The sequence below is a fragment of the Podarcis filfolensis genome, assembly GCF_964270895.1.
Source record: "Podarcis filfolensis genome assembly, chromosome: Z".
NCBI lineage: Eukaryota > Metazoa > Chordata > Lepidosauria > Squamata > Lacertidae > Podarcis > Podarcis filfolensis.
In genome coordinates, this window is record NC_139617.1 from 21,358,477 (window position 1) to 21,384,788 (window position 26,312).

Sequence of the window (26,312 nt, forward strand, 5' to 3'; positions counted from 1 at the left end):
AGCTCTTTCTCTGGATAACCAAATGATCAATTCTCACGGTGTGCAGAAGAAAATTGAGTTAAGTTTCGTAATTTGCTGGTGCTGCTAGAGCTGTGGGTTTTGCTTCATTTTTTTTAAGGGGATGGGGAATCCTTGATTTGGACCATCTTTTTAAAATATTATGGGTTGTGTTCTTTTTTAGCATTTGTATTATGTTAAAACACAGTTTGTCAGACAACGGTGGACTTCTGAAAAGATAACCACTCTTGATATTTTGTGCCTATTAGCTTTCGCTTTTTCCTTATAATTCTGAGTCTGGCAATGGCAAGTTCACAGACTCCAGATTTGAAACTTGATTTCCTTGGCATCACAGCATTAGCATTCAGCTGTGGGATGTAACATAATAGTATTATAAGCAACCTTCCATCCTGTTGTCATGGATGCAACACAACCCAATATTGATAGCAATATAACACCAGAACATTATGAAATCTCATTTTTATCTACCAATTTTAATTTAATTACAGTGGAAATTCTTTTCAAATATCAAATGTGCATTTATTTTTTCTCACCTACCCCCATTTAAAGGCATTTATTCCATTAGCATTATGTAGCAGAATTCTCTTTGTCCAATGTTCCTTTTCTTTGTAGTCAAAATATATGTCAGTGTTAGTTTTGGAGACTATTTGAAATAAGCTTCCATAAAATGTATTTGTTTCTGAGTCAGGGTGGTGTTATTTATTTATTTGCAAATGAATTTTAAAGAACATTTGCATTTCTGCTACAAGGGCTGCATCACACTACTTGCAAATAGGGATGGATGGATCAATCTGTTTCCAGTTTATGACAATTTTGCATGCGTTTAGCCATAACTCTGTTCCATCCTGTTTCTACATTAATCTGCAATATTTGATTTTAGAAAGAACATCTGTACAGAAATTGGCTTTTAGTCTTTATTTTATTTTTATTTTTTTGGTACGGTATTGCATTTTCCATAACAGAACCATATAAAATTACAAAAGGTATGTTTGTCCAAGAGAAATAAATTGCTACAATTTCTCCTTTGAGGTTGTTGTTTGTTTGTTTTTTTACATTCAAGCGGTACATAAATATTATGAAATAGATAATGAAGATTCATAGAGAGGCTGCGTCATCTTTTGAGTCTATTAGGAACAAAAAAGTGAAATACACATTGAAGTATGGATTTAAAGAATCCTTAATTGCATAGTTTATCTCAAAAATGCATTTAAATACATATTTTATCCCAATGTATGCATTTTAAAATGCATTTTATCCTAAAATATGTGGTTAAACACACACACACACTCATTCTGATACTTCTTTGAGCTGAGAACTATATGCAAAATTTGGAGAAGTGCAAAATCCAATGGATATTACATTCTGTAAGGGATGGATGAATCCATCAGTTTCACTTTCTCTCCACTTCTCTTAAGCTTGGTCCGTTCTATTGCAAAAACAAAACAAAACAGCAACAACCCTGGAAAAAAAAGGTGTGCATGAGCATCAGTATGCGTTCTCATGCCTGTTCTCCTAATATATGTATTTTTTAAAACATTATTTTCACTTTTGGTGCACATTTTTTTTCTTTGAGAACTTCATTGCAAAATTTCAAAGTGTGAATTTCAAAGAGGAGCTGCGTTTCAGTTTGCGTCTTGATTTGGGATGTATGAAGTTGGCATTAAAATGAATTTCTCTCCCACTCCTAATTTTTGATCTATGTATTAGTTCCAGAGATGTGAATTAGGTCAGTTTGTTTAAAACTGCAAACCAAACCAAATTTTCTTCCAACAAAATATTGCAAAAGAACTGAGAGAAAATAATTGTTTGAATAATTAAGATGCTTCCTAAACATCTCTTTAGGATGTTTCAATCTCTCTCTCTCTCTCTCTCTCTCTCTCTCTCTCTCTCTCTCTCTCTCCCTCTCTCTCTCTCTCTCTCCCTCTCCCTCTCCCTCTCCCTCTCCTCTTCTGCCTTTATCAGAAGTTCTGATAAAAATTAAATGATGCTGTTTCCAAGATGGTAGTTATAGAGCTATAGGGAAGGAATGCTCAGAAGGGTACCATTCCCTGAAGCTACAAGAGGCTGGTACTATTCTCGAAGTTGAGGGTGTGTAGCATTAATGTGCCCAATGTGTGCATGCAGAAGATCTATCCTCTTTGCTAACACAGTTAGATCTGTTGTCATCCCTTTAGTAATTCTACGTCTGACAGGATGTGGTTCTCAAAATTGAAAAGGGATCCAGAGGAAGCCTGCTTGAAGTGCTGTTTTAGATAGATAGATAGATAAATGGATGGATGATAGTTAGATAGATGATAGATAGATAGATGATAGATAGATAGATATAGATATATGCATGTATACAGTGGGACCACTGCTTACACAAGGGTTCAGTTTCAGGGGTCCATGTGCAAAGTCAAGAACCCATGGAACCCGACCCCCACAGGTGGAGGGTTGCATGCTGGGTCTGGGAAGGTCACAGGAAGGCCATGAAAGCTTTCTAGGGACCACCTGCAATCTTCCCAGACCCCAATTAGCAAGGTGGTGCCTTCCCAGAGCCTTCCCACCTCCTTCCCAGAGGGGGATAAGGAAGGTGCTGCCTGCTCACCTGGCTTTGGGAAGGTGGTGCAAGGGCTGTGGGACTCTACCAGAGCCCTCAAACATTGCAAGTTATATGTATTAAAATTTTGAAAATGCATGAATAAAGGAGACTGAGCTATGTCTCTTCCCCTTGAAGAGAATGAAGGGCATAACCTGTGAGGGTCATGGCCTAATGAGAGTCCCAAGGACTGTATAGAGAAGCATGGAGGGCCTGAGGTTCCCCACTCCTAGGTTCCTGCTCTCTTTGCATCCTGACAGAGTTAAACATAGGAAACATAAGAAGCTGCCCTTTATGGAGTTGGACCACTAGTCCATGTTTTATGCAACTGGGCTGTTGGTTCTCATCCTCTCCCTCCAAAAGGATCATGTGCAGCCAAAGTCCTTTGGCTTAGAACAAAACAAGGACTCAAAATGGAATGGGAAAAACTTGCCCTATCACTCTTGGAACACTAGAACTTGAATGCTATTCAATGTAGATGGTCGGTGGGAGATTCAGGACAAATGGAAGTATTTTCCCCACACAGCAATTAGTAAATTTATGGAATTTGCTGCCACATGATGTGTTGATGGTGACCATGGGCTTTGATAGCTCTGAAAGGGGGATTAGACAAATGCTTAATGAAATACTTTTATGAATGGTTGGTTGTCATGACGAATATATACAACCCCCATGCTGAAGGCCAGTATGCCACTGAGTACCAATTGCCGGAGAGAAATTACAGGAGAGTGTTGTGACTTTTAAGTTTTGTTTGTTGTATTCTGGGAAGCATCTGACTGGCTTTTACTAGGTTAGAAGGACATTTGGTCTGATCCCACATGTCTCTTGTTATGTTGGGAAAACCCTATTTCCTTAAAAGGGGGGAAGGCAAAGTCTTTACCATTGACCAGTCTTTTCCAGTGCGGCAAAGTATAGATTTTATTGAGCTTCAACTCCTATTCAACATGGCCAATAGTCAGGGTGATGGGAGTTGTGGTCCAACAATGTCTGGTGGACAGCGAGTTGGGGAAGTCTGCTATAGATGTTTTTGAATGTTGTTATGACTACATTTTAAATTGTTTTAGCCACCCTTTCATAATTGCACATTGTTTTCTGGTAACCATATTTAATTGTTTTTTCCCCCTTTTCCTCCCCCCTTTTACACAGAAAGGCAGCTTTTCCTGCCTAGATTCTGTGCACACCCCTAATTAAAACTACTATGAAGGTGCCTGCATCAGTCAGCAAAACCAGGCAGAGAACATTATGGAGTGAAAATTAAAGAAGGAAAACATCAGAGAGTCTACTGTATATGCCTGCTGTTATACACTCAAGCATGGAGAACAGGATACACTTCCATGGATGGATAGCTTTCCTTATTAAAAAAACCCAGTAGGACGCACAGTAGGGGAACATACTAAAACAAGGCTTTGTAGTAATTTCCTTGAAAGAAATTTCCCAAGATAGCAAGTTGAAAAGCTTTTAATCTTACAGCTGGCTTAAGGAGGGAGTTTTGCTGTAGGTGGTATAAAGACAGACCATTTGATTACAGCTGATCAGGTAGAGTTGGTCCAACAATCCAGACACTTTTGTTCCCCCAAGGGACTTTGAATTTCCACTAATGGAAAAAAAAAGGTTGAAAAACTTTTGTCTGAAATTTCCAGTATCTTTAAGGACATGAGAATATTTGGGGGTTGGAGGGAGATGTTCTTATTTCAGTTTTTGTTAATAATAAAAAAAACCATGTTAAGCGCCAGATGAAAAATCTCTTTGCAAGATGACAGACAGCTATGGTAGTGTTTGCTTCCTTTCTAGACTTTTAACTCATTCCTTGGATGACCTAGATGTTTCCGCAGGTGAACGTGAAAGACAATGTCATGTCATTTTTGCTGTCATTCCGAACTTCCGATTTCCTCCCGAATAATGGCGCTATAAATAGCACCCTCTTAGCAATGTAAGCTGCCCAATTTAACCATCCCCGTTTTGAAAAGGGGATTGAAAAGACTTCCTGTGAATATTTGCCAATTCAAAGAGAATGACTTGGATAGCGCACCCTGTATTATTACCATAGACTGCCCTATATTATTACTCATATTCCTGCTCATAAACTTTGTTTGAGGACTGCTAGCCAATTCAGTCATTAGCCTTTGCCTAAATTCCAAATATGAAAAGAAAAAAAGGAAACCATGAACAAGAATTATTTGTGTTTTAGGCCACTGGTAGATTGAAACAAGCTGTATGGTGGTGGTGGCGGCGGAAGAGAATGGGAGGCTAAACAGATGGGTTTGTATCTAATGAAGTTGAAGTCACTTAGCAGTGGACTTGTCAAACTAGTGAAAAGTTTAGCGCTGCTGGAACATTATTGTGCAAAAGAACATAAAATCAAACTGGTGGTAACTTTGTTGTGGAATAGATTGCACAATTTGTTGTGCTGTGCGTTTCTGCTAGCACAACTGTTACATTGAATTCCTGTTGTGCAACATTAAGACTCACCCCTCCATTAGCTCAAGAGGCCTTGTGCTAGTGGACAAAGAATGTTGGGTACAGCCCATGATGTAGATGAGCCTAATTTGTGCTCTTCTATAAGCACAACTAACAGGAGTTCCTGCCTTTGGCATATGAAATATGATAGACAGTAGAGAAAGGGACTGACAGCAGTATAGCAAGACACAGTGGTGGGATGAAGTTCAGTTTTAGCCTGTGACTAGAACAGTTGTGGGAAAGGATATTGTAGACCTGGGAAAGGTTCAGAAAATGGAATTAAAAATAATCAAATAATTGGGGTAACTCACCTATGACAAATGGTTGCAACATTTGGGGCTTTTTCATTTGGAAAACAGGAATATCTACCTACAGACCTGTTTCTCAATTCTGCCCCCTGCTGTGGACCCCTGAAAGGCCTTATATGGCCCACATGGGCTGGAAGTGCCCTAGAGTGATGCTATTCCAGGGGTACTTGCGGGGGGTGGGATAGTTAAAATGGGAGCCACCTGGAACCAATCAGAGGAGCACTGTGGTTAGGTGAGCCAACCAGAGCATCCACTGGCATGGAAGCAGTTCCAATGTCAAGGTGTCCATCAAATTTAGAGCTCTAGCCCTGATCCCTAGTTCCACTCAGAGCTGGAAATAAAGGAGAACAGGCTTTGCTACTCCAGTATCTGATAACTCTGTAGTAAAGTGAACCTGAAGAAAAATTTCAGCAACAGAAACAGAATTAAGTTATAGTGCCCTCTCTTCCCATTCTTCTCCCACCCCATTTTCTCTGACTTCCAATAGAAATTTGTACCTCTGTTTTCTGTCACAGGTACATGATGCCTGTAGTACAGTGAGGGGCAAACCAAAGAAATAAACACAGGAAATTTGTGTTGAAGTAGGCCACATTTTTATTGTTTACAGATGTACAGATGGCCAAGGCATTGGGAATGTATCTGGTATCAAGCAGCCCACCTGCTGGTTGATGAATAAGGTGCAGCTGACTCAGAGCAGGGGAGTCACCCCTGATATGGACTAGGTGCTATGATTCCACTTGGGCCACCACTGGGAGAGGTGCTGTGGCCCATCGCCCCCTGTGTGGACCCCAAGAGACACCCCTCCTGGACCCCTTTAACCTGACCAGCTAAGGATCCAACCCAATGGCTTATCCACCCAAATTGTGACTGTTACTATGAGGTAGGTGAAAAACTGCAGACCGGCCAATTCATCTGCAGGAAAAAATTCCTCCCTGGCCCTGAATACAGCCACTGAATAACCATAGCAAGGTTCTGTTGGCCTTTGTGCTCACCTTCAGGCTGACCAATTACAGCCTAGGTGGGAAAGTGGTGAATCTAACAAATGAGGGCGAACTACACAAGGCTGCCCTTTTAAATATTACTTGGTTCAGCCTCCTCCCCTACAACCTGATTGGCCCATTCAACCAGACCATCCCCATCAGGCTAGCACAGCCAGAGGAGGAGGCACTAGACATCCCCTCCATTGTGTGGGAAGGAGTTAGCCCCTGGGACCAGGCTGTAGCCGTGCCACACCACACCAAACAGCAAATGCCGCTCCCCTGGAGTCCCAGGTGAGAAGATATTTCTGCATTTAGAGCTGAATAACCTATAATAGCAACACATGAAAAAAAAAATGCTAATCAGCCCAATTTCTTGCTTAGGCATGAGCTCTGTTGCTATTGTATATAAATATGTTAGAAATCAGTTGGAAGGGGTTTAAATTACAGTCCCCTTGGCACAGGACTCCTAGGTCATGTTTTGCCCAACACGATGAGGTACCAGTGGTGGCCTGATTCAGTTCAAGCTACGTTCATGAGACCTGAGAGTGTTTTCAGCACCTTGTAAACCTGACTAACCCAGAGCTGAGAAACACTCTCCGTGTCCTGAATATCTCATGTCGGCCACCAAGGGCTGAGAACAGGAAACAAACACGCTTTATAATGCGTTTCACATTGAAATAATTAAAGAGAATTGTTGCTGGAGGGAAACGTGTCTTTAAAAATTAACCCTGATTTTTTCACTGACACATTTCATTTACTTAGAGCGGTCCTTGGCATTTCCCTCCCCTCCCCTCCCCTCTCCAATAGAACAAGTTTAACATTGGCCAAAAAAGGAAATCAGGGAGTGGGGTGCGAAAGAGAAAAGAAAAATTGGGATCAGGAGGAATAGAAAATCCATTCCTACAATTCTTACTCACTCAAGCAGTTCTTAGGAGGACTGTGCTTGTGACTTTGGATAAGAGGCTTAAATCTGAGTTAAGAACACAAATTTGCAAAATAACAACTTTAAGGATTCATATCCCTTTCCTGCTGCATCCCTGGGGCCTCCTATCTTTCAAAGTGTTATGGAAGTGAGTAGAGCTGTATAGTAGATTTGACAAGGGCCTGAATCCAGGGCCAGATAAGACCTTTTCAGAGGGATCTGGGCATTATTCGACTTGGGTTGAGAGAGCCCCAGATCACTATAGGTTGGGTTGAGCAACCCAGAGACATACAGAGCTGTCGGGGGAAGAGCGTTAGGCAGGAAGAAGAGGTAGGCATGAGCAAGAAGAATGGGGAAGCTGTGAAAAGTTTCTGGGTGGCTGCATGTTTGTGGGATAAGGTAAAGGTAAAGGTAAAGGGACCCCTGACCATCAGGTCCAGTTGTGGCTGACTCTGGGGTTGTGGCGCTCATCCCGCTTTATTGGCCGAGGGAGCCGGCGTACAGCTTCCGGGTCATGTGGCCAGCATGACTAAGCCGCTTCTGTTGAACCAGAGCAGTGCACGGAAACGGCGTTTACCTTCCCACCGGAGCAGTACCTATTTATCTACTTGCACTTGACGTGCTTTCGAACTGCTAGGTTGGCAGGAGCAGGGACCGAGCAATGGCAGCTCACCCTGTTGCGGGGATTCGAACCGCCAACCTTCTGATCGGTAAGTCCTAGGTTCTGTGGTTTAACCCACAACAGCACCACCCATGTCCCATGGGAGAAGGTAGGGAGACGCATTTCCTGGCCTCCTTCCCCAAAGCAGCGCTACATAGCATCAGAATCTCCAACTTAACAGCTGGAGGATCTGAATCTGTGCATGCTGTTGCTTCATAAGAGATTTCCCTTGCATGCAGGGCATCCACTCACGAAAGAGCAGCGCCATGCAGGTTTGGATCCTCCTACTAAACAGCAGTTAAGCTAGAGGATCCAGTCTTGCACAGTGCCAGTTGATGCTCCTTTGTAAGCGGCAATATGCAGGATCAGATTCTGTCATGGATCCAATCTTCAGTGGCACCTTACAGGATCAAATTCTCCTATATTTTAAGATGCTATTATAATGGTATTTTTTGTGAGTTGGGTGTGTGTGTTTAGGCTGCATGCCTGAGCCTCTTCTAACTCCTGGATCCAGCAAGGATTCAATGGTTGGAATAGCCATGCCAGGTCCTCAGCAAGCTAATGGCCTTCTAAGTATGGGTTGTTAGGATAACAAAGGAAGTGGCTCTGTGCCAGGGGGAACCCTGAGTTTTGTGTGTGAGCTAGAAGCAGGCAGCAGGCTGAAGCCTGTGAGGGGGAGGCATGCATGATTTCTGCAGGAATCCAAGGCTGTGGCTATGGGAGAAGCAAGACCTTTTGGGATATAAACACAGTGAGCCCCTCCACCCTTGTACCTCACCCCTACTTTCCACACTGGGACGCGGGTGGCGCTGTGGGTTAAAGCACAGAGCCTAGGACGTGCTGATCAGAATGTCAGCGGTTTAAATCCCCGCCATGGGGGTGAGCTCCCATTGCTCGGTCCCTGCTCCTGCCAACCTAGCAGTTCAAAAGCACGTCAAAGTGCAAGTAGATAAATAGGTACCGCTCTGGTGGGAAGGTAAATGGCATTTCTGTGCGCTGCTCTGGTTCACCAGAAGTGGCTTAGTCATGCTGGCCACATGACCCGGAAGCTGTACACCGGCTCCCTCGGCCAATAAAGCGAGATGAGCACCACAACCCCAGAGTCGGCCACGACTAGACCTGATGGTCAGGGGTCCCTTTACCTTTACCTTACTTTCCATACTCTTCTTACGAATTTAGAACATTCTTCACCATGCCAGAGATCTAGGAAAAGGGCTCAGTTGACTTCACTGAGAAAACTAAACACAACATTCCTTACCACAACCACCTTTTCATTACTTACAGGATGTTAAAATATCTGAAGTAAACATGGGTGTTTGGTGATGATTATTTTATTTCAGGATTTACACGACATGATCTTTAATTTAGTTAAACTAACAGTAGACAGTCATAGTCTCATGCGGTAATAACTTTTGAAATTCAGTCCTGCTTGTTTGATCAAAATTTGGGAAATCCAACATGGAGAAGTTTGGTCTCTCTCCCCCCACCCCCACCTTTTTTATTTGATCATTCTTCTTGAACCAATCAAATATTGCAGTACGTATTTAATGAGAGAGAAAAGTCTTGGGTGAAAAGCTTTTATATATGAATTCTGTCTCCTTTTATCATTTGATGTTGTTTTGGTTGTCTAGAATTCTGAAAGAAAAACATACACATTCCAGGGTGTCTGTCTGTCAATGTTGAGTTTAAATCATTTCTTTTAGTCAAAAGGCTGTTCTGTTCTAAGGAGTACATGAAAAATATTCACAGGTTGGGGTTTTTTTTAATATAAAGAGATATAGAATATGCCATAAAAGCTGATTTCTAGTTATAAGTGAGAAATTGACTTATCTTATTTGTATTAGGGGTGTACATTGGCCCCAAGATTGCTTTGTATTTGCATCTGTGCAATCTTTAAAATTTTGATGCTTCTTAGCCACCCTGTGCTTTTTCTCTACTTTGGTCCATAATTTGGTCTCCAATACATTCTGTGAAGCTCCAGGTTGCCCATTGACTATAATGGATAATCTAAACATGGCAATACTCCACCTCTGCTTTTGGTCAATGAAATTTACAGGCACAGACCCTCCAAGTGTCTTTCTTTTCCTGGGACAGTCCTGGATTTACAGAAGCTGCCCCGGTTTCTGATTTAATCCCAGAATGTCTCACTTTTCCTTAGGTCGTCCCTATTTTCATCAGAGAAATGTTGGAGGGTATGGAGTAAGCCTGCCAAATTGCAGACAAATCGGTCTGGAGGCTTCTTGTGGGGGAAGGAGAAACAACTCAGTTTCCTTCATAATCTGCATTAGTTCAAAATAATTGAGGGGTGGGGTGGGGTGGGGTTGGTCTCTTGCTCTTTGTTACCTGAAAATAAGAGGTGGCTGAGTAGTGTGTATTCTTGCTTATACACTGAACGTTCTAGTGCTAAGCCTTCATACCTCTGACAGGTCTTACAATGTGAGGCTGTCTAGAACACCATACCGCCCAACTTTTTGGGACAGGGAAGCGGGACATCCATGCAGTCTTTCTGCCCCCACCCCCTCACAACGCATGCTCTTTATCCCACCCCCTGCCTGATCCGTGTGCTCTTTTTACCACCACCCGTCCTCCTGATCCATGCATTCTTTCTCTCACCCCACACCTGATCCACACACTCTTTCCCCCACCTACCCAATCCACACACTCTTCTTATCACCACCTCTCCCCCAATCCACACACTCTTTCTCCCACCCACCCCCAAAATTGCTGTCAACTCTGGGAGAAAGCTAGGTGACAACATTTCTTCCAGCCATGCCAGTTTTCTATGCACAAGGCATTTATTTGGATGAAAGTGCATTCTGTCATGCAAGTGCATCTGCCACTTTAATTGGTAGGTCAGTGGTGGAGTGCATATTCTGTTTGCTGAACATCTCGAGTTCAGTCTTCGGTATCTCCAGGTAGCTCTGGGGAGGGCCCCCATCTAAAAACATTGAGAGTCACCGCTAGTCAGTGTAGGCAACACTGAACTAGATGGAAGAACTAGATGGAATATCTAACTCAGTATAAGGCACCTTCATATGTTCACCCTACATCAGGGAAAGGACCACAGCTGAGTGACCGTGCACAGTTTGCAAGCAGAAGGTCTTAGGTTCAGTTCCTAGCATTGGCTCTAGATGAGGTAGGAAAAGGTTCGTCTAAAACTCCAAAGAGCTGCTGCCAGACATGTAGATAATTCTGAGCTAGAAGGACCAATAGTCTGAACTGGTATAATAAAGTTCCTTATGTCTCCTGAAATAGATTTACTACCTCTTCTTCCAACTAGACTTAAAAGAAAAATACAAATTTGGACGAGCTCAATTGTAGCTGTGCCTCAGCCTTTGTTGACCTCAGGAGCCTATTTGAACAATTCAAACCAAAACCAAATGCATCAGAAATAGCCTGATTTTCTGCAGCAATTGTTCCAAAGCTGCTGCTATTGTTGGCTCATGCTATATTTTTAGTTATTTCTTTCTTTCTTTCTTTCTCTCTCTCTCTCTCTCTCTCTCTTGCTTTCTGTGCTGTGTATTATTTTCCACTCAAATAGCATGATACAACATTTCTTTAACCAGAATGTTAAATGTCAAGGAAAAAGGCAATTAATCTACTATATGCATATATTAGTATGGGGGGAAATCCTTGGATAACATGCAATTTTATTTGTTTAATATATAGGGTTTCTTTTTTTCTCTTTTCTTTTTTTGGCAGAAGGAATTCCTGGAGGGAAATGGTTAATCTATTTTTAACTAAAGCTTACTTTTGTAATCTATCCAGTGCTTAGAGTTCTGTCATTGATCTATGATTTATGTGTTTTAAACCACCTCTTGGCTGCAACATTGGTTTCTATCCAGGATGCTGAGCTGAATACTAATTGCAAGATCAAATTTATGCTGTTGGGCTAAGCAGCTGACGGGAGTTCTCTTTGCAGGGCTCCCATAAAGCATGCCATGGCGCTGGAACCTCAGTGAAATACTTTTTGGGGAGGGGCAGAAATACAGCAAATGTTTGCTGGGGGGGCGGGCAGGAGAGAAGGGAAGTGTGTCCTTTTCAAAGGGGTATTTTAAAAAAACCAGAAAAACAGGGCTTGCTGAGGATGTGCTGGATTTTGGCTCAATGCATTGCAGAGATGCACTGGTAAGAGAGTGCAACACATTGATATGAGCCAAAGATTCAATTGGTTGCTCTGAATCAATATGGGAAGGTCAGACCTTCTTACCTCTCTGCATCCCTTTGTGTGAACAGCAGAAGCCCCCACCTATTCCCTCAGATTATTGGGGAGAGGAGGGGGCTTAATGATACACACAAACCCCACCCTCTGACTACTCCAAATTGCAGCCAAATCATACTCCTAGTACCCTTTTAAAACCGTATCTAGGAGGGGAATCACCACAGAAAGTCAGAGGCCCCAGCTTCCCCTCTGCCCCCTATAAACTTTTAGCATGGAGTGTTGCCCAATACTCCTACCCAGGGCCAGCTCTACAATGAGGCAGAGTGAGACAGCTGCCTCAGGTGGCAGATGGTGAGGTTCAGGGAAGGAACACAGTTGTGAGTGCCATGTGCTGTGCGCTGTACCCTATACACTAGCCTGCTGTCCTCCAGTGCAGTGGAAGACACTGGCCTTTCACCAGTATTGGAGTAAGATTCCATTGCCAGTCCAATCAGCTTCTGTGTGTTCCTTGGGAGAGGGTGCTGTCTTATCCTTTGCCTCAGGCAGCAAAATGTCTTGAGCTGGCTCTGGCCCTACCTCATGCTCATCCTTGCTTTTGATACTGATTCACCTGCCCTTTACCAGCTGACAAGCAGTGCCTTCCGAGTCTCTGTAGCACACAGCCTTCCACCCCTTGACTATACCCTATGGATTCCCCCTCCCCTTCCCATCTGCTTACAATGTGTGATTAATAATAATAATAATAATAATAATAATAATAATAATAATAATAAAAATATATAATCTGTTGCTCTCCAGATATTGCTGGACTGCAGCTCCCACCACCCCTGACTATTGGCCATGCTGTCTGGAAATGATGGGGCAACATCTGCAGGATTACAGATTCCACACCACTAATGAATATAAACAGGTATATTTAGCAACCAGGAATCTTTCTGGCTTGCAGTAATGATCAGACAAGTCATCTACCATAAGCCAATGACACAAGTGAACAAATACACAGGACTGGGAATATTTTCTCCTGTTTTGTATTATGTGACTTTATTTTGACACATGTCGAGCAGGCAATGTGATTTATGAAGACTTCATAGTATACTAGTGAACGCGCTGTAGTGTGTTTTATTAAGTGTAATAAAGTCTTAGTAACATGAACATCATCTGTGCTCTGTCTCTCTTTGCTTTGTCTCTCTGCTCCCCCTCCCTGAACATCAAAGCAAGCAGGGATTACTGTTTCCCCCATCAGCAGTGTAATTCTTAACAGCTTTGCACAGATCCTCTGTGTGTGTGTGCTTGTGTGCGTGCTCGCGCATGTGTGCATGCATGAATGCATTTAAAAGAGAGAGACAGTGCACAAGCAGAATAATTCAAGTACAGTGGTACCTCGGGTTACATACGCTTCAGGTTACATATGCTTCAGGTTACAGACTCTGCTACCCCGAAATATTGCTTCAGGATGAGAACAGAAATTGTGCTCCGGCAGCGCGGCAGCAGCGGGAGGCCCCATTAGCTAAAGTGGTGCTTCAGGTTAAGAACAGTTTCAGGTTAAGTACGGACCTCCAGAACAAATTAAGTACTTAACCCGAGGTACCACTGTATAAATGGCAGCCTCCACTCCCAACCATAGCAAAAGTTCAGCATGTGTGAATGCTCCTTGTTGGCCATTCCCTCCTTTCTCTGGTTACATCCATATTGAAAAGCACAATGTAAAGCATATGACTCCCCTAAAAAATCCTGGGACATGTATTTAATTTAAGGGTGCTGGCAATTGTCGCTCTGTGAGGGGTAAGCTACAGTTCCCAGCTGTCCTGGCCCACCCATGAGGTGGAGTGAAGCAGCAGCAGCAGCAGCAGCAGGTGGCAGAAGCCCTCATGCTGGTGTCCTCTTGGGTGCACCTTGCTGTCTCCAGCAGTGGTGGCTGCAGGGTGAGCTGGGTGGTGTGGCAGCAGCAGGGTGGAGCAGCACTTCCCATTTTGCCTCAAGTGGCAAAATTTGATGCACTAGCCCTGGTTCCCAGAATTTGTTGGGAGAAGCTGTGTGCTTTAAATATGTTCTTCAATGCCCAATGTGAGTATGAGCTCTACCACTGGAGGTAGAGCAAAGGTTGCAGGGCCATTCGCTGGTGATGCCGAAGCTGCCTTCTCCACTGCAAATCCTGCATTAAGCAGAGGGCTTGCACTATATGACCTACAAGGCTCCTTCTGTTCTTTCTTCTGTCTCTCCCGACCCCTCTTTCAGTTCTCTTTCCCGCTATCGAAACTTAGATTGTAAGCTTCTATGTAGCTGCATAGGGACGCGGGTGGCGCTATGGGTTAAACCACAGAGCCTAGGACTTGCCGATCAGAAGGTTGGCGGTTCAAATCCCCGTGACGGGGTGAGCTCCCATTGCTCGGTCCCTGCTCCTGCCAACCTAGCAGTTCGAAAACACGTCAAAGTGCAAGTAGATAAATAGGTACTGCTCTGGCGGGAAGGTAAATGGCGTTTCCGTGCGCTGCTCTGGTTTGCCAGAAGCTGCTTAGTCATGCTGGCCACATGACCTGGAAGCTGTACACCGGCTCCCTTGGCCAGTAAAGCGAGATGAGCACCGCAACCCCAGAGTCGGCCACGACTGGACCTAATGGTCAGGGGTCCCTTTACCTTTTATGTAGCTGCATAGATATAGTTAGATATGGATTGTGCTAAATAGCTGACTCATGGTATCCATGGTAATGAAGCCACAATAATTGAATGGAGCCTCCAGTTTCAGAGGCAGTAGGCCACTGAATAGTGGGCTATTGCCTTCATGTCCTGCTTGCAGGCCTCCCAGAGGCATCTGATTCGTTGCATGGAGAAACAGGATGCTAGACTTGATAGAACTTTGGTCTGGGTCAGGAGGAAGGTTCTGATGTTCTAATTAAGGACAAAACTAGTTAATAAGTGACCAGTCTGCTGTCACCAATCTGCTTTTCTTCCCTGCACCCCCTGGTAACATCTTGTTGAAGCAGATGAGTGGTGTGATACCATCACGTTCAATGAACCCTTGCCATGTAGTTGGCTGCTGCACATGGCAAAACCCTGACTGTTATAATGCCACAAGTGGGTCCTTCATGGGTCCTTGAAGCATGTGGAGTGCTCCCTCTTCAGCACCTCAGTTACTTAGGGATGGGTAGACTTGTACATTTTTCTCAGTTTCTCATTTTCCCAGTCTTAAGTACAGCTCTTTCTTTTAAGCCCGTGAAAGTTCATCAGTCTTTTACTGCAAATTTATCCTAATATACAAACCTGTAAGCAATTTTGCCTAATATACACATTTTTTGCAGAGCAATGTTCCCTAATGGAATGCATTCCTGTATGTCATTTACACCTCCCCATGCATTTTTATGCACACTTTATCCTGCATGTGCCTTTTTGTACATACTACTTTGCTGAAAAGCTGCATTGCAAAATTTGGAGAAGCGGGAATTTTACAGGATGTTTGTGTTTCATTTTTCATATTGTTTCAGAAAGTGAGGATTAGGCAGAGTCACCATTATATCCCATCCATAGTCACTCCATGCCATTCACTTTCCCACCATGCCCACTATCAATCAGAATTCTGTGACTTGAGAGCAAACCTCAAGCTCCCTCCTCCAACACTGCTGATATTTTGGCTCCATAAGTGACAGCACTCACATTCTGAACTTCAGAAATAAAGAGAATGATGTCCCAGCTCCAGCTTGGAGATACGGGTACAGATGGTGACAACTGGGTGTTGCAGGTGAGGCAAAAGATAATAATAATAATAATAATAATAATAATAATAATAATAATATCTTTATTGTCATTGCCCCCTCTCAGGGACAACGAAATTACTTGACTGCTCCATAAAAACGCTAGTTAAAACAATACAGTATAGTACAGCAAGGAAGATTAGATGACTTTCAAAGTCCAGGCTTCCCATTCAGGGCCGAGATCGCTCTGGAGAAGAAGCTGTTCTTAAGACGGCTCGTTCTTGTCTTCATCGTCCTGTATCTCCGTCCCGACAGCAGGAGCTCGAAGAGACAGTGACCAGGATGCGATGGATCTTTTACTATGTCCAGTGCCTTCCTATGGCACCTTGTGGCATAAATCTGCTCTAAGGTGGAGAGTGGGCAGCCAACAATGCTCTCTGCTGCCTTAACAACTCTGCACAACCCCATCCTGTCCTGGGTAGTACAGCTTCCGTACCACACACATAAGCCATAAGTGAGCACGCTCTCAATGGCACAGTGATAGAAGGCAAGCAGCAGTTTCTGCGGAAGATGGTTTTTCCTTAGAATTCTCAAAAAGTACAGTCTCTGCTGCTCCTTCTTCACAAGCCCCCTTGTGTTGACACTCCAGGACAGATGAACTATCACTCTGTGATAACAAAGATGCATTGCATGTAGAAGATCCTAGATCCAGTGCTTGGTTTCTCTAACTTCAAAGAGCACCATGTAGTAGTTGCTTATGAAAGACTTCTGTTTATATTCCTGGAGACTTATTGTCCCCAAAATAGTCTGACCTGATATGAGGCAGCTCCTGCCATTCCTGTGTCCTCTTTGCTTCCAACTAACCGATTCTGGGCTAAATCTTCCACACTGATCAGCCTGAGCTTCCCCAGGGATACAGCCACATGGAAGAAACAAATTGGACCCAGGACATCCTTGGTTACAGCTGCTGCTTCCCATTAGCAATTTGGGGGACTGTTGTGGCTCGTTTTTCAGCTTGTTGCACTTGCACAAAGGATATTTGTATTTTTACCAAATTTGGACTTCCCGTCTGTCAGTCAGTCAGTCAGTCAGTCCGTCTGGCTGGCTGGCTGCTGCAGGGTAGAACAACATTATGACAATTGTAACAGCACATTCTTTGTGGACTACTTCTCTACCATGGAGCAGCTAGTTTAGCAAATTTAGCATGCTGAAATGATATCCATATAAGCAGTCGTGAAGGATTCCCAACCCTCCTGCAAGATGGTCTCATCCCATCTGCCTTGCTCATAGGCAGGGTGGGTTCCAGGTGTGAGGGAACCCTAGGCAATGAGCCCTCTGGTGTATCTCCTCCTCTTCCACTGGTGAGTCCTGGTGATCAGTGTTCGAAACAGCATTAAGCTTCGGGGTCAAATTGCTATTACACAATGCCCCTGGATGCAGTACATTGTGGGAAATTAAAAAGGCAGCTACACTCAGGCACCTGTGTCTCTGATCAGTGCACCAGAAAAAAGTGCACTTTTTAACTATCTAATTAATACCTAGGTAGGTATTAATGGTGGGTCTTTCTGAGGAACTGCTCAAGGGTACCAGTCTCTAGTGCTGGCCATGTTTATAGGATTCACTGCCACTGAACTGGTGCAAGCTATTTTTTGGTCATATTCTTATGTTTTGGATAAAGGCTGCTGCTGTATGTTCAGAATGCAGTTGAGTGCTGAATTGAGACTTGATCTGCTCTTGCACAATGCCAACTGTGAAGGGCTAGCATATTTCGTCTGAAGTCAGCAGGCTATCAAGTCTTGACTGCGGGAGGCTTTGCAGTGCAGAACTCACTTCCCTCTGTTGTAGGCCTTATTTAATCTATCCCCAGTGTATTCTTTGCTTTAAAAGGGGAAGTCTTCTGGTTTCATGCAAGGATCTTTTGCTTGTGTGTGTACATCCATGTGTGTGTATGTGTGCGTGCATGATTCTTACCCTATTCTCCAACCCCTCCACCAACCAACTAGTGGGTGCATGTGGGCATGAGTATGTGGGTGAGGCAAAGGGACCCAATTCATCTACTTCATCCATTTAATCACCTATGTGCTTTATTGCTTGTAATGCATACTATAGTTCAGATGATGGGGGGAATTAAACCTACAAGGTGGATTCTTTGATTAACTCTCATTATAGTCACATTATAATCCCCAAGGATTCTAATACAATAGCTAAGGATTTAGAATCCCAAGTAAGGGAACTGGGCCCCTGTAATTTGAACACTGGGTTCATTTATGTTCATGTATGTGATTGGCATGCATGTTACTTGTGTGAGCGCACACACGGCATGGTTCTTTCCCTCAGAGAAGCCTCTTGTGAAGAAGCACCCTGCAGAATAGACCCGCCCCCTCCTCTAGGGAAGGAGACACACATGTTTAATTAGGATCCTCCCTAATTAAACATTAGCCCCACCCCAAATTAATTTGGGACTAGTTCTGAGGTGTGGTGGGTGACCCCCCTGGTTGGCCTGATGGGGGGAACTCAGCTCAGAGCCATGGGGTAAATCTGGGGGGTTGTGCGCAGCCCTGCTGGAAGACAATCAAACTGGCCCAGAAAAAGGCGGCTATGTGCAGATGTCAGCACACATTATAACAGTTTGGTTGATGATTTCATGGAGTTCCCAGGTCACAGTCCAATTCATATTTACTATGCTACTGCAAAGTGGCTGAAAATGAGTTTGAGCAATAAGGTTTTAAATATTAACACAGAAGCCAACGCTCCATCAGGTCAGGCATTGTGCAGCAAAGTTCCATCAAGTCAGAATTTGCTTTAAAGAGACATACGGTGTCCTTCTCGCCAAAGTAATGTGACATGGAGACCCTTATCCTAATGCTATTCCTCAGCTTCCAAGTAAGTAGGAAGTGGGAATTTTATAGAATGGCTGTGTTCCAGTTAGCATATAGTTTCAGAAATTGGTAGCTTTGCCTTTGAATGCAAACTGGATTGGAATTCTCTCCTGTCCTAGTTGTAGAGAAGCTACTCCAATTCCCTTATCATTTTGGTTGCCCTTAATTTGCACCCTATCCAATTCTACAGAGTTCTTTACTGTACCATTCACCAGTGTATCTTATTTTCATGTATGTTTAAAAATCAACAAAAATGGTTTGTTTTTTAAACACAGTGTGGGGCTTGTATTCAAAGGGTGAAAGTGCTTGATTAGGATCAGGCTGTCTGAAGGGTCATGCAAAAAATGAAACACTATAAAAAAACAAAAAAACCCACCAGTCATCTGACAAATGGTTTACTGCTGTAACTGATATGGTGATTTTGTCTAATCTTATATATCTGACATGAGTTTTCTTGCCTTAGCAAAGAAATAATTTGCTCTTTCAACAGTCCTGTTTATCATGAATTAAGAAAAGAAAGAGGAGGAAGGAAAGGAAACAAGAAAAAAAGATGAAATTTAATATTTATTGCTACACTTTGTTTCCCTTTGGGAAATTTCAGAGAAAATGATCTCCCCTTTATTTTTGTGTATTTACTGAAGGCTGCTTCGTATGGGACATTTTCCATACTATGAGAAAAAAATAGCTCATGTGATTCCATTATAAGCTATGAACCATTTTATTTGGATAACTATTTTTATGGTAGTTGCATCCTTTGGAGGATTTTGGTCAGCTTTTTATTTTATGACCCTGTTTTAACATAGCTGCTTTTCTCTCCACACTGCGTATGAGCATCTAAAACTTTACAGGGTTGCAGATCTAGACAAATGTAGTTCTACATTTGTTAATATATTGGTAAAGGGGACTGGAGCACATAATTATATTCTTAAGAGCTGGAAGCATCACAACATAGAATTGTAGAGTTTGAAGGGATCCCTGGGGTCATCTAGCCCAGCCTCCTGCAATGAGGGAATCTCAGCTAAAGCATCCATGATAGGCGGCCATCCAACCTCTGCTTAAAAATCCCCATTAAAGGAGCAATGAAGGAGGTCTTCTAACAGGTCATAGCACTCTTAACAAATTACAGTTCCCAGTCCATGAGGTGAGGTGAGGTGAGGTGAGGTGAGGCAGCTGCCTTGGGCAGCAGAGACCCAAGAGGTGGTACCTCCAGCAACAACGACAGCTTCCAGCATTATCTTGCTGGATGTTGCTGCCACTTTGCTGGCTGCTTTTGATTCTCTGTATACTTTGATAGAAGCTATGACTGTTGAAGCAGTATGATACAGTGTTAAATGTATAGCGCAGATGGGGCCTGTGTTTGTATAGGATAGCAGACCTAACTGGATTAGCCAAAATGCTATGAAGGCTTTATGCTGCACAACAGCTTTCAAAAATATGAAAACCAATAGTTCAAAATTGAGGAGCCAGTCATTGTGTGTTCCATCCTAAGTGCAACCTGCGTAGTATGCAATTGAACCTAATATGGTTAAGTCTGGTTTCCTCCTACTTATGACTATGCCTTAAGACAATCTTTGAGGCTCAGCATCCAGCCAGTTCCCCTTCTTCCCCTCCCATTTCTTAACTTTGAGCCTAATGAAGAATTCTGGGAAACTCAAAAACTTGCTCACTATCTTATGTCATTTGGATGGGGGCATAATAACAGTATTGCTCAAGTGTGGCTTTTGGAATTTATCTGATGCAAAAAGCTTCATTCATTGCTTGGTTTAAGCTGGTATATATTGCAGTGCCACAACCTGGCCTCTTGAATGGTGAAAGGATAGACAGTGCATGTAGGAAGAACATTAGCAAAGTAATGATTTCTTTTTCTCCTTACTAGGTTACTAGCTCTGAGGAACAGGCAAGGAAGGCCCAAGGAAGTTTGCTGTTCAATAAAGGATGCTGGGTTGCTTGGCAACCAATCGTTAGGCCCAATGGTGCAACGAGACAGCCAGGCATTCCAAACTGGCTGCTTCCATCGTCTTACGTCCTAACACAGGTGTTTCTCCTCGGCTGATTTTACTGCCTTTTTGTAACCCCTGGGGTCATGCATCCAGAAAGTCCTGGGCAGGAATTACAGCTGTATATAATTCCAAACTTTTGCCCCCTTTCCTAGAATGACTATTAAGGTATTTTGTCCACAAACTGGAATGGTCTTTTGTATACTGAAAATGTGATTCTCATTCCCGGTTACACATGAATGCCCTTATACCACCAAGGTTTGTCAGCAAGAACAAATATAAAACATATAAGGATGCTGAAAGTGTATTTTCAAGTTCAGGTGGAACTCACTTCAACGCTTGGAAGTTTGTTGTGATGAGCATCACAAATGAATACCATATTGGACTAAGTAAAAACAACATGCCCAGTGTAGATGAGAAGACAGGGCAGGTTATTTGCCCACCAGTGAAAGGTCAGAAGTACTTCTGAAGAGCATTCACATATTTTTCATATTTTCTTTCTCTTTCTCCAATGAAGTAAATGTATATACTGCAAACTGCATTTTTCTGGATGATATTATATGGTTTTAGTATTCTATCATATGCCGCTCTGGGTACTTTTAGTAGTGGGATGTTACACATGAGCAACATGTGTTTTTAATTATCTTTTGAATGTTTCTAAATATCTGTTTTTGACCTTCTTTTATTTATGCTTCCAGTGTTGTTTGTAAATCGCTTAGAGGGCTTATGACAATCAATTGAGATATACATTTTGTATTATTATTATTATTATTATTATTATTATTATTATTAAGATGTGATTGTGGCAGCCTGCAAATGCAACAATCATTCTGCCAGTGGGAACCTCTTTCCTAATATAGCAATGCCACTAAGTGACTTGGGGTGACAAAAGTGTTACAGTGTTGACCTATTGTATTTTTTTCCTACTTTTACAAGACCTGCACCTATTTTTCTGCTTGCACAATTAAAATAGTTTGAGCAACAATACCAGCCTATCCCAGTTCTTGTGCTGATGCTACATTGGATCTCACCCATCATCATCATTATTATTAAGCTGAGAGAGAGCACCATGGCACAATGGAGGTGGCATTTTTTATTTCCGATATGCATTTGCTCTTTTCCCAAGAACCTCAATATGATGTATACAGAGAGTTTCCTTCCCCTTTCTTATCCTCAGAAAACTCTATGAGGTAGGGACTATGGCTAGCCAAAGGCCACACATTGAGACAAAACTGCAGCTGAGATGTCAAATGACATTTTGGCTGTCATACCAGAACATGGCAAGGATTATAAAAAACACAAAACACCAAACCAAGTATTTAATGCCAATTTTAAAAATTTAACTTGAAGGGGCATTTAAAAATAAAACTCTAAAGCATCTTTAGAAGAAACAATGGTACAAAATTCAAAGTTCTGTGCAATGGAAGGGCCTTTTCAGTTGCGGCTTTTAAGATGTGGAACTCCCTCCCTTCTGAGGTGTATCTTGTCCATCTCTTTATAGTTTCAGCAAATGTTTAGAGGTGGAGAGACCTGATCCTACAAATGGACTACTGGCTGCTCCTATTAATAATAATTGTTATTTAGTGATTGGTACAAGCTGTTGTTTTTAAGGACTGGGTTACTTTCTGTGCTTTTATTTGATTATCCTGTAAACTGTGGTTTGTGGAAAGGGTGGTATATACACCATCTTAATAAGAAATAAAGACCCTATAAAACCAGACACTCCTTGCAGTATTTTCCCTTCCAATTGGTTCTGGCTCTGATTTGCACCTTTCTGCCATGTCATTTTCCACACGTCATCAAAAGCAGCAGCATTTATAGAGCACACACACACAGAGAGAGATGGGCTTCCATGGGCAAATTTGTTTAAGCTCAGGAACTGTTGTGGTTTTCCAATGGTATGATGTGCAAGAGACCACCAGACAGGAAACAATGTTTCAGAATGAGAAGCCTGATGACAGGGAAGGGGGAGCCCTCTTTCTGCCTTTCTCAGTGGTTATGCCAGAGTAGTTTAAATGAGCGAGTGATGAGTGCATTTGTTTTTAGAAACTTGAGGCCAGCTTTGGCAAACAGCTTATTCTAGTTGCTAGACGTTGTTCCTCTCAGCACTGATGATACCAATATGTGAGCAATTGGAGTCATCTCTCCCTCTCTCAGGACAAAAGGTATTTAGGTTTCCTGCTGACTTTTCAGCAACTTCAGAAGCAATTATCTAAAATACTTGGGACTAGCACATGTCAATCCCAGCATGTGGTGTTGCTTAATACAAAGCAGCCCATTGAAATACATGGGACTTAGCATGTATTGGATGCAAAACTGGATGCAAGACTGCTTTCTGCTTTTTTTGCACCCCTCCCCGCCACAAAAAGATAGAGAAACTGGGGAGCTGGAGTGATCCACCTGAAGTGAAGGTCTCATTGCTGTCCCAGCTTCTCAAAACAATGGGTCACTGGCCCTTATGCAGAAAGATACAGGGAAGGAAAGGTGTGGGGAGCTCAGTGCATCATGTTGTGGTGGCGTCAACCACACCAAAGCTCCCTTCCCTTTGTGTCTCCCCACTCCCTTTGGTAAATACCAGTGACCAGCTGCGTTGGAATGTTGGGAGAGTAATTGTGCCCCATCTGCCCCACCTCACTGACTGCTACCAATGACATCTCTAAGTAGGGTTGGGAAAGCCATTCTATCAAGCTGCCTCAGTGGAAGAACTGTGAAGAGCTCTGGCTCACTCCATCAGAGTCTTCAAAGCATTCTAAAACCCTTCAGCATAATAACATGGTGCAGGCTTGGTGGGAGGGAATTTCATAAGTGCGGAGTCACCACAAAGAAGGACCTCATTCTCATGACCACCCACCTGACTCATCTTTGAAGGCAGCCCCACATAGAGCTTTTTGCAGTAGTCTAGTCTGGATATGATTAGATCAGGGATCACTGAGGCAAGGTCAATCCCCTCCAGGAAGGCACATGTACCAGCTGAAACTGGTAAAAAAACATTTCTGGACACTGACTCTGCTGGGCTTCCCCAAGACATGTATCTTAAGATAAGTGAGCTTAAAGGAGTTCATGGAAGGATAATTTCCCAACCCCTCTTCCTACCTGCCACAAACCTCTCCTAAAACATATCCCACCTGTTGAAAACACTGCTGAATAATGATGGAGTATGCACAAGGGGCTGGTGCAGCAGGGGGAAGTCTGCTGAATTTTGGGTGATCCTCCCCTACCTCAGCAGCTCCTCACAGGCCATCCTACATGGTCCAGGAGGGCCTCCTGTGCATCCCGATGAAGTTTTGTTTGGGGGTATATGTGCAGATGGCTGATGTGTGAGCAAACAGAAGACTTTCCTTCTGTCAGCTTATTTAAGTTTACATTGCAGGTTCCAACCCAATGTGTGTACAGTAGGGCAAGGAATACAAAGAAAAGGAACTCCAAATCCACGCTAAATCCAGAGGATAGCAGTCCCTTTATTAGAATTAAGAATGCCACAAAATTTCAACAGAGCTTTCGAGATCTTCAGAATTGTTCCTGAGGTTGTAGGTTAAGCAAAACGTGTGTGTAGAGGGACCTGACTTAGTGTTAAAGCCACGAAGTCTGCATTGGCCCTAGTCTTAAAACTGAGTGTTAGAAATGGCTGATTCCTCATATTTGAGAATATAATATGCGGTGCTTGTTGGATCTGTTGCAGATAACTTCTTAAATCTGCTATCTTTCAACCACTTCACTCTTTTAAATTACACCTGTAAAACAACAAAACAAGTGTGTCAAAATGTCTTTAAAAATTAGAAGAATGATTCAGGGGAAACGTGTGTAATTTCAAAAGAAGTAACTCAGTGAAGCATTTCCTTGGATATGTTCAAATTTCTTGCAGAATCAGTGGATAACTCCTTAAGAGATGCCTTTGATTTCAAAGAGCAAAGCTATTTTCATGAGGCAGAGATGTGCATTGGTTTAGGTCTACCAGTAAAAGTCAGAGGTTGTGATGAGAATTGTTCATAACAGGTAGAAGCTGATGATTAGAATCATTCATATCGGCCTCATCAGTAAGATGACGATTGCCCCACTTATATTCCCTGGGTGCATAGTAAATCAATCACTAGCATCTCACTGTCCGCAAAAACTGTATTTTCCTTCTGTCATTTCATGGATGACATGATGTGCCAATCTTCTGTTCTCTGATGAGGGTTGGGAATGGACAGATTAGTCAATTTCCAGTCTAGCATACCTTCATTCATAAATCCATTCCTTCCTATTTCTGCATTAATCTGTAAAAAAAAGTGCATGAAAAAAATTGTATTTCAAAATGTGTTTTTCATTCCAGACACACGTTTTCAAATGTGTTTTCTTTCAAAGTACACTTATGTAAATATACATTACTTTAAAATGCAAATTTTTATATGCATTCTGGTCCAATGTTTTTAGAGCCACAAATCACATGGCAAAATTCAGGGAAGTGCAAAAAATCCAAATAATACCTGCATTTTGATCTACATGTTAGACTAGGAGTTGCAGATCAGGCAAATGTGTACTAAAATTTGAAAAAACAACAACCAAACAGTTCTTCAAACACAGCTTCTTGAAGGAGAAATGAACGTATTATAGCAGTGAGAATACCAATCTTTTTGTTTTACAGGGTCACCAAACAGGGGTCTTAAATGTAGAGATTGAGATTTTTCAAAGGGCTCCCTCTATTGACAATCACTACAATTTGCACTTCACGGAAGTCAAATCTAAGCATTAAAAAAACAAAACAAAAAAACCAAGTGTAATTGGGATAGTATTGGTCCACGTTTGTAGTTTAGCAGTGATATCCATAGACTAGATTTCCATAGATAAGCTGTATGTACAGGAAAATCATATGACATGGCCTTCCTGAAGATGTACCATTTCAGAATGCAGGAGTGTGTGCTGGAGTCTGTGGCATATTTGAAATCATGTAAGAAATTCTACACTTGTAAGAAGGATTCAGCTAGAAAGGATTATACACTTATAAAAAGGGTTCAGCCCAGCCTTTTCTGTGATATAACGTTTCCCCAGTTACCAGCAATTATCCCCTTTGCTGGAGCTTTCTACATCCTGCTACCTTCTTTCTCTAAACTAGGGGTGTGTGTGGTGGGAGGTCCTCTGCTGGAAAGACAGCACCCCAGCCCTTTGAGCCTTCCTTTCGAGAACTCGGCCTCCTTGCACTCTGAGAGTTTTCAGGTTATTTGACAGGTACTCCCGAAAGGTCCCACTGATTTTCAGGGATAGCACCAGACTGCCAGTTCCTAGATGAAACTGGGACAGTATTCTCAGGGTAATAGCCAGGTTTGGGCTAAGGTTGTATTGTACCACTTGGAGGATGGGTGAATGAATGTGGCCCTCTGGGCCTTTCTGCCCGGCCCTTGGAACCCTTCCACAAACTCTCTCCTTAGGCCATCAGCTTTGCTCGCAAGCCTCCTCAGGTGTTTCAGCCTGGCTGAAATGTGTCTTTGAACTCCAACAATGCCTCCTGCACATCAGGATGGAGAATTGGTAGGAGTGTGTAGAAACTAGCATACTGTACAAATGTAACATTTACATGTTGCTTCACCCAGTTTTGCCTCTGCCCTCACCCACCACTCGCCCTTGGGATGGTTGTCCAGATGGGATAGTGTCCCTCAGGCTGAAAAGGGTTTCCCCGTTCCCAAGATT

The 26,312-nt window shown here is 42.8% G+C and overlaps 1 long non-coding RNA gene across 1 annotated transcript in view; it reads left to right on the forward strand.

Annotated features, from left to right (window-relative positions):
* Nucleotides 1-21,730, forward strand: part of LOC310754355 — a 94,645-nt gene extending 72,915 nt beyond the window's left edge. The window contains exon 4 of the long non-coding RNA XR_014543743.1: nt 20,528-21,730. This is a non-coding gene — a long non-coding RNA (uncharacterized lncRNA). The remainder of the gene's footprint in view (nt 1-20,527) is intronic.
* The last annotated feature ends 4,582 nt before the right edge of the window (nt 21,731-26,312 follow it).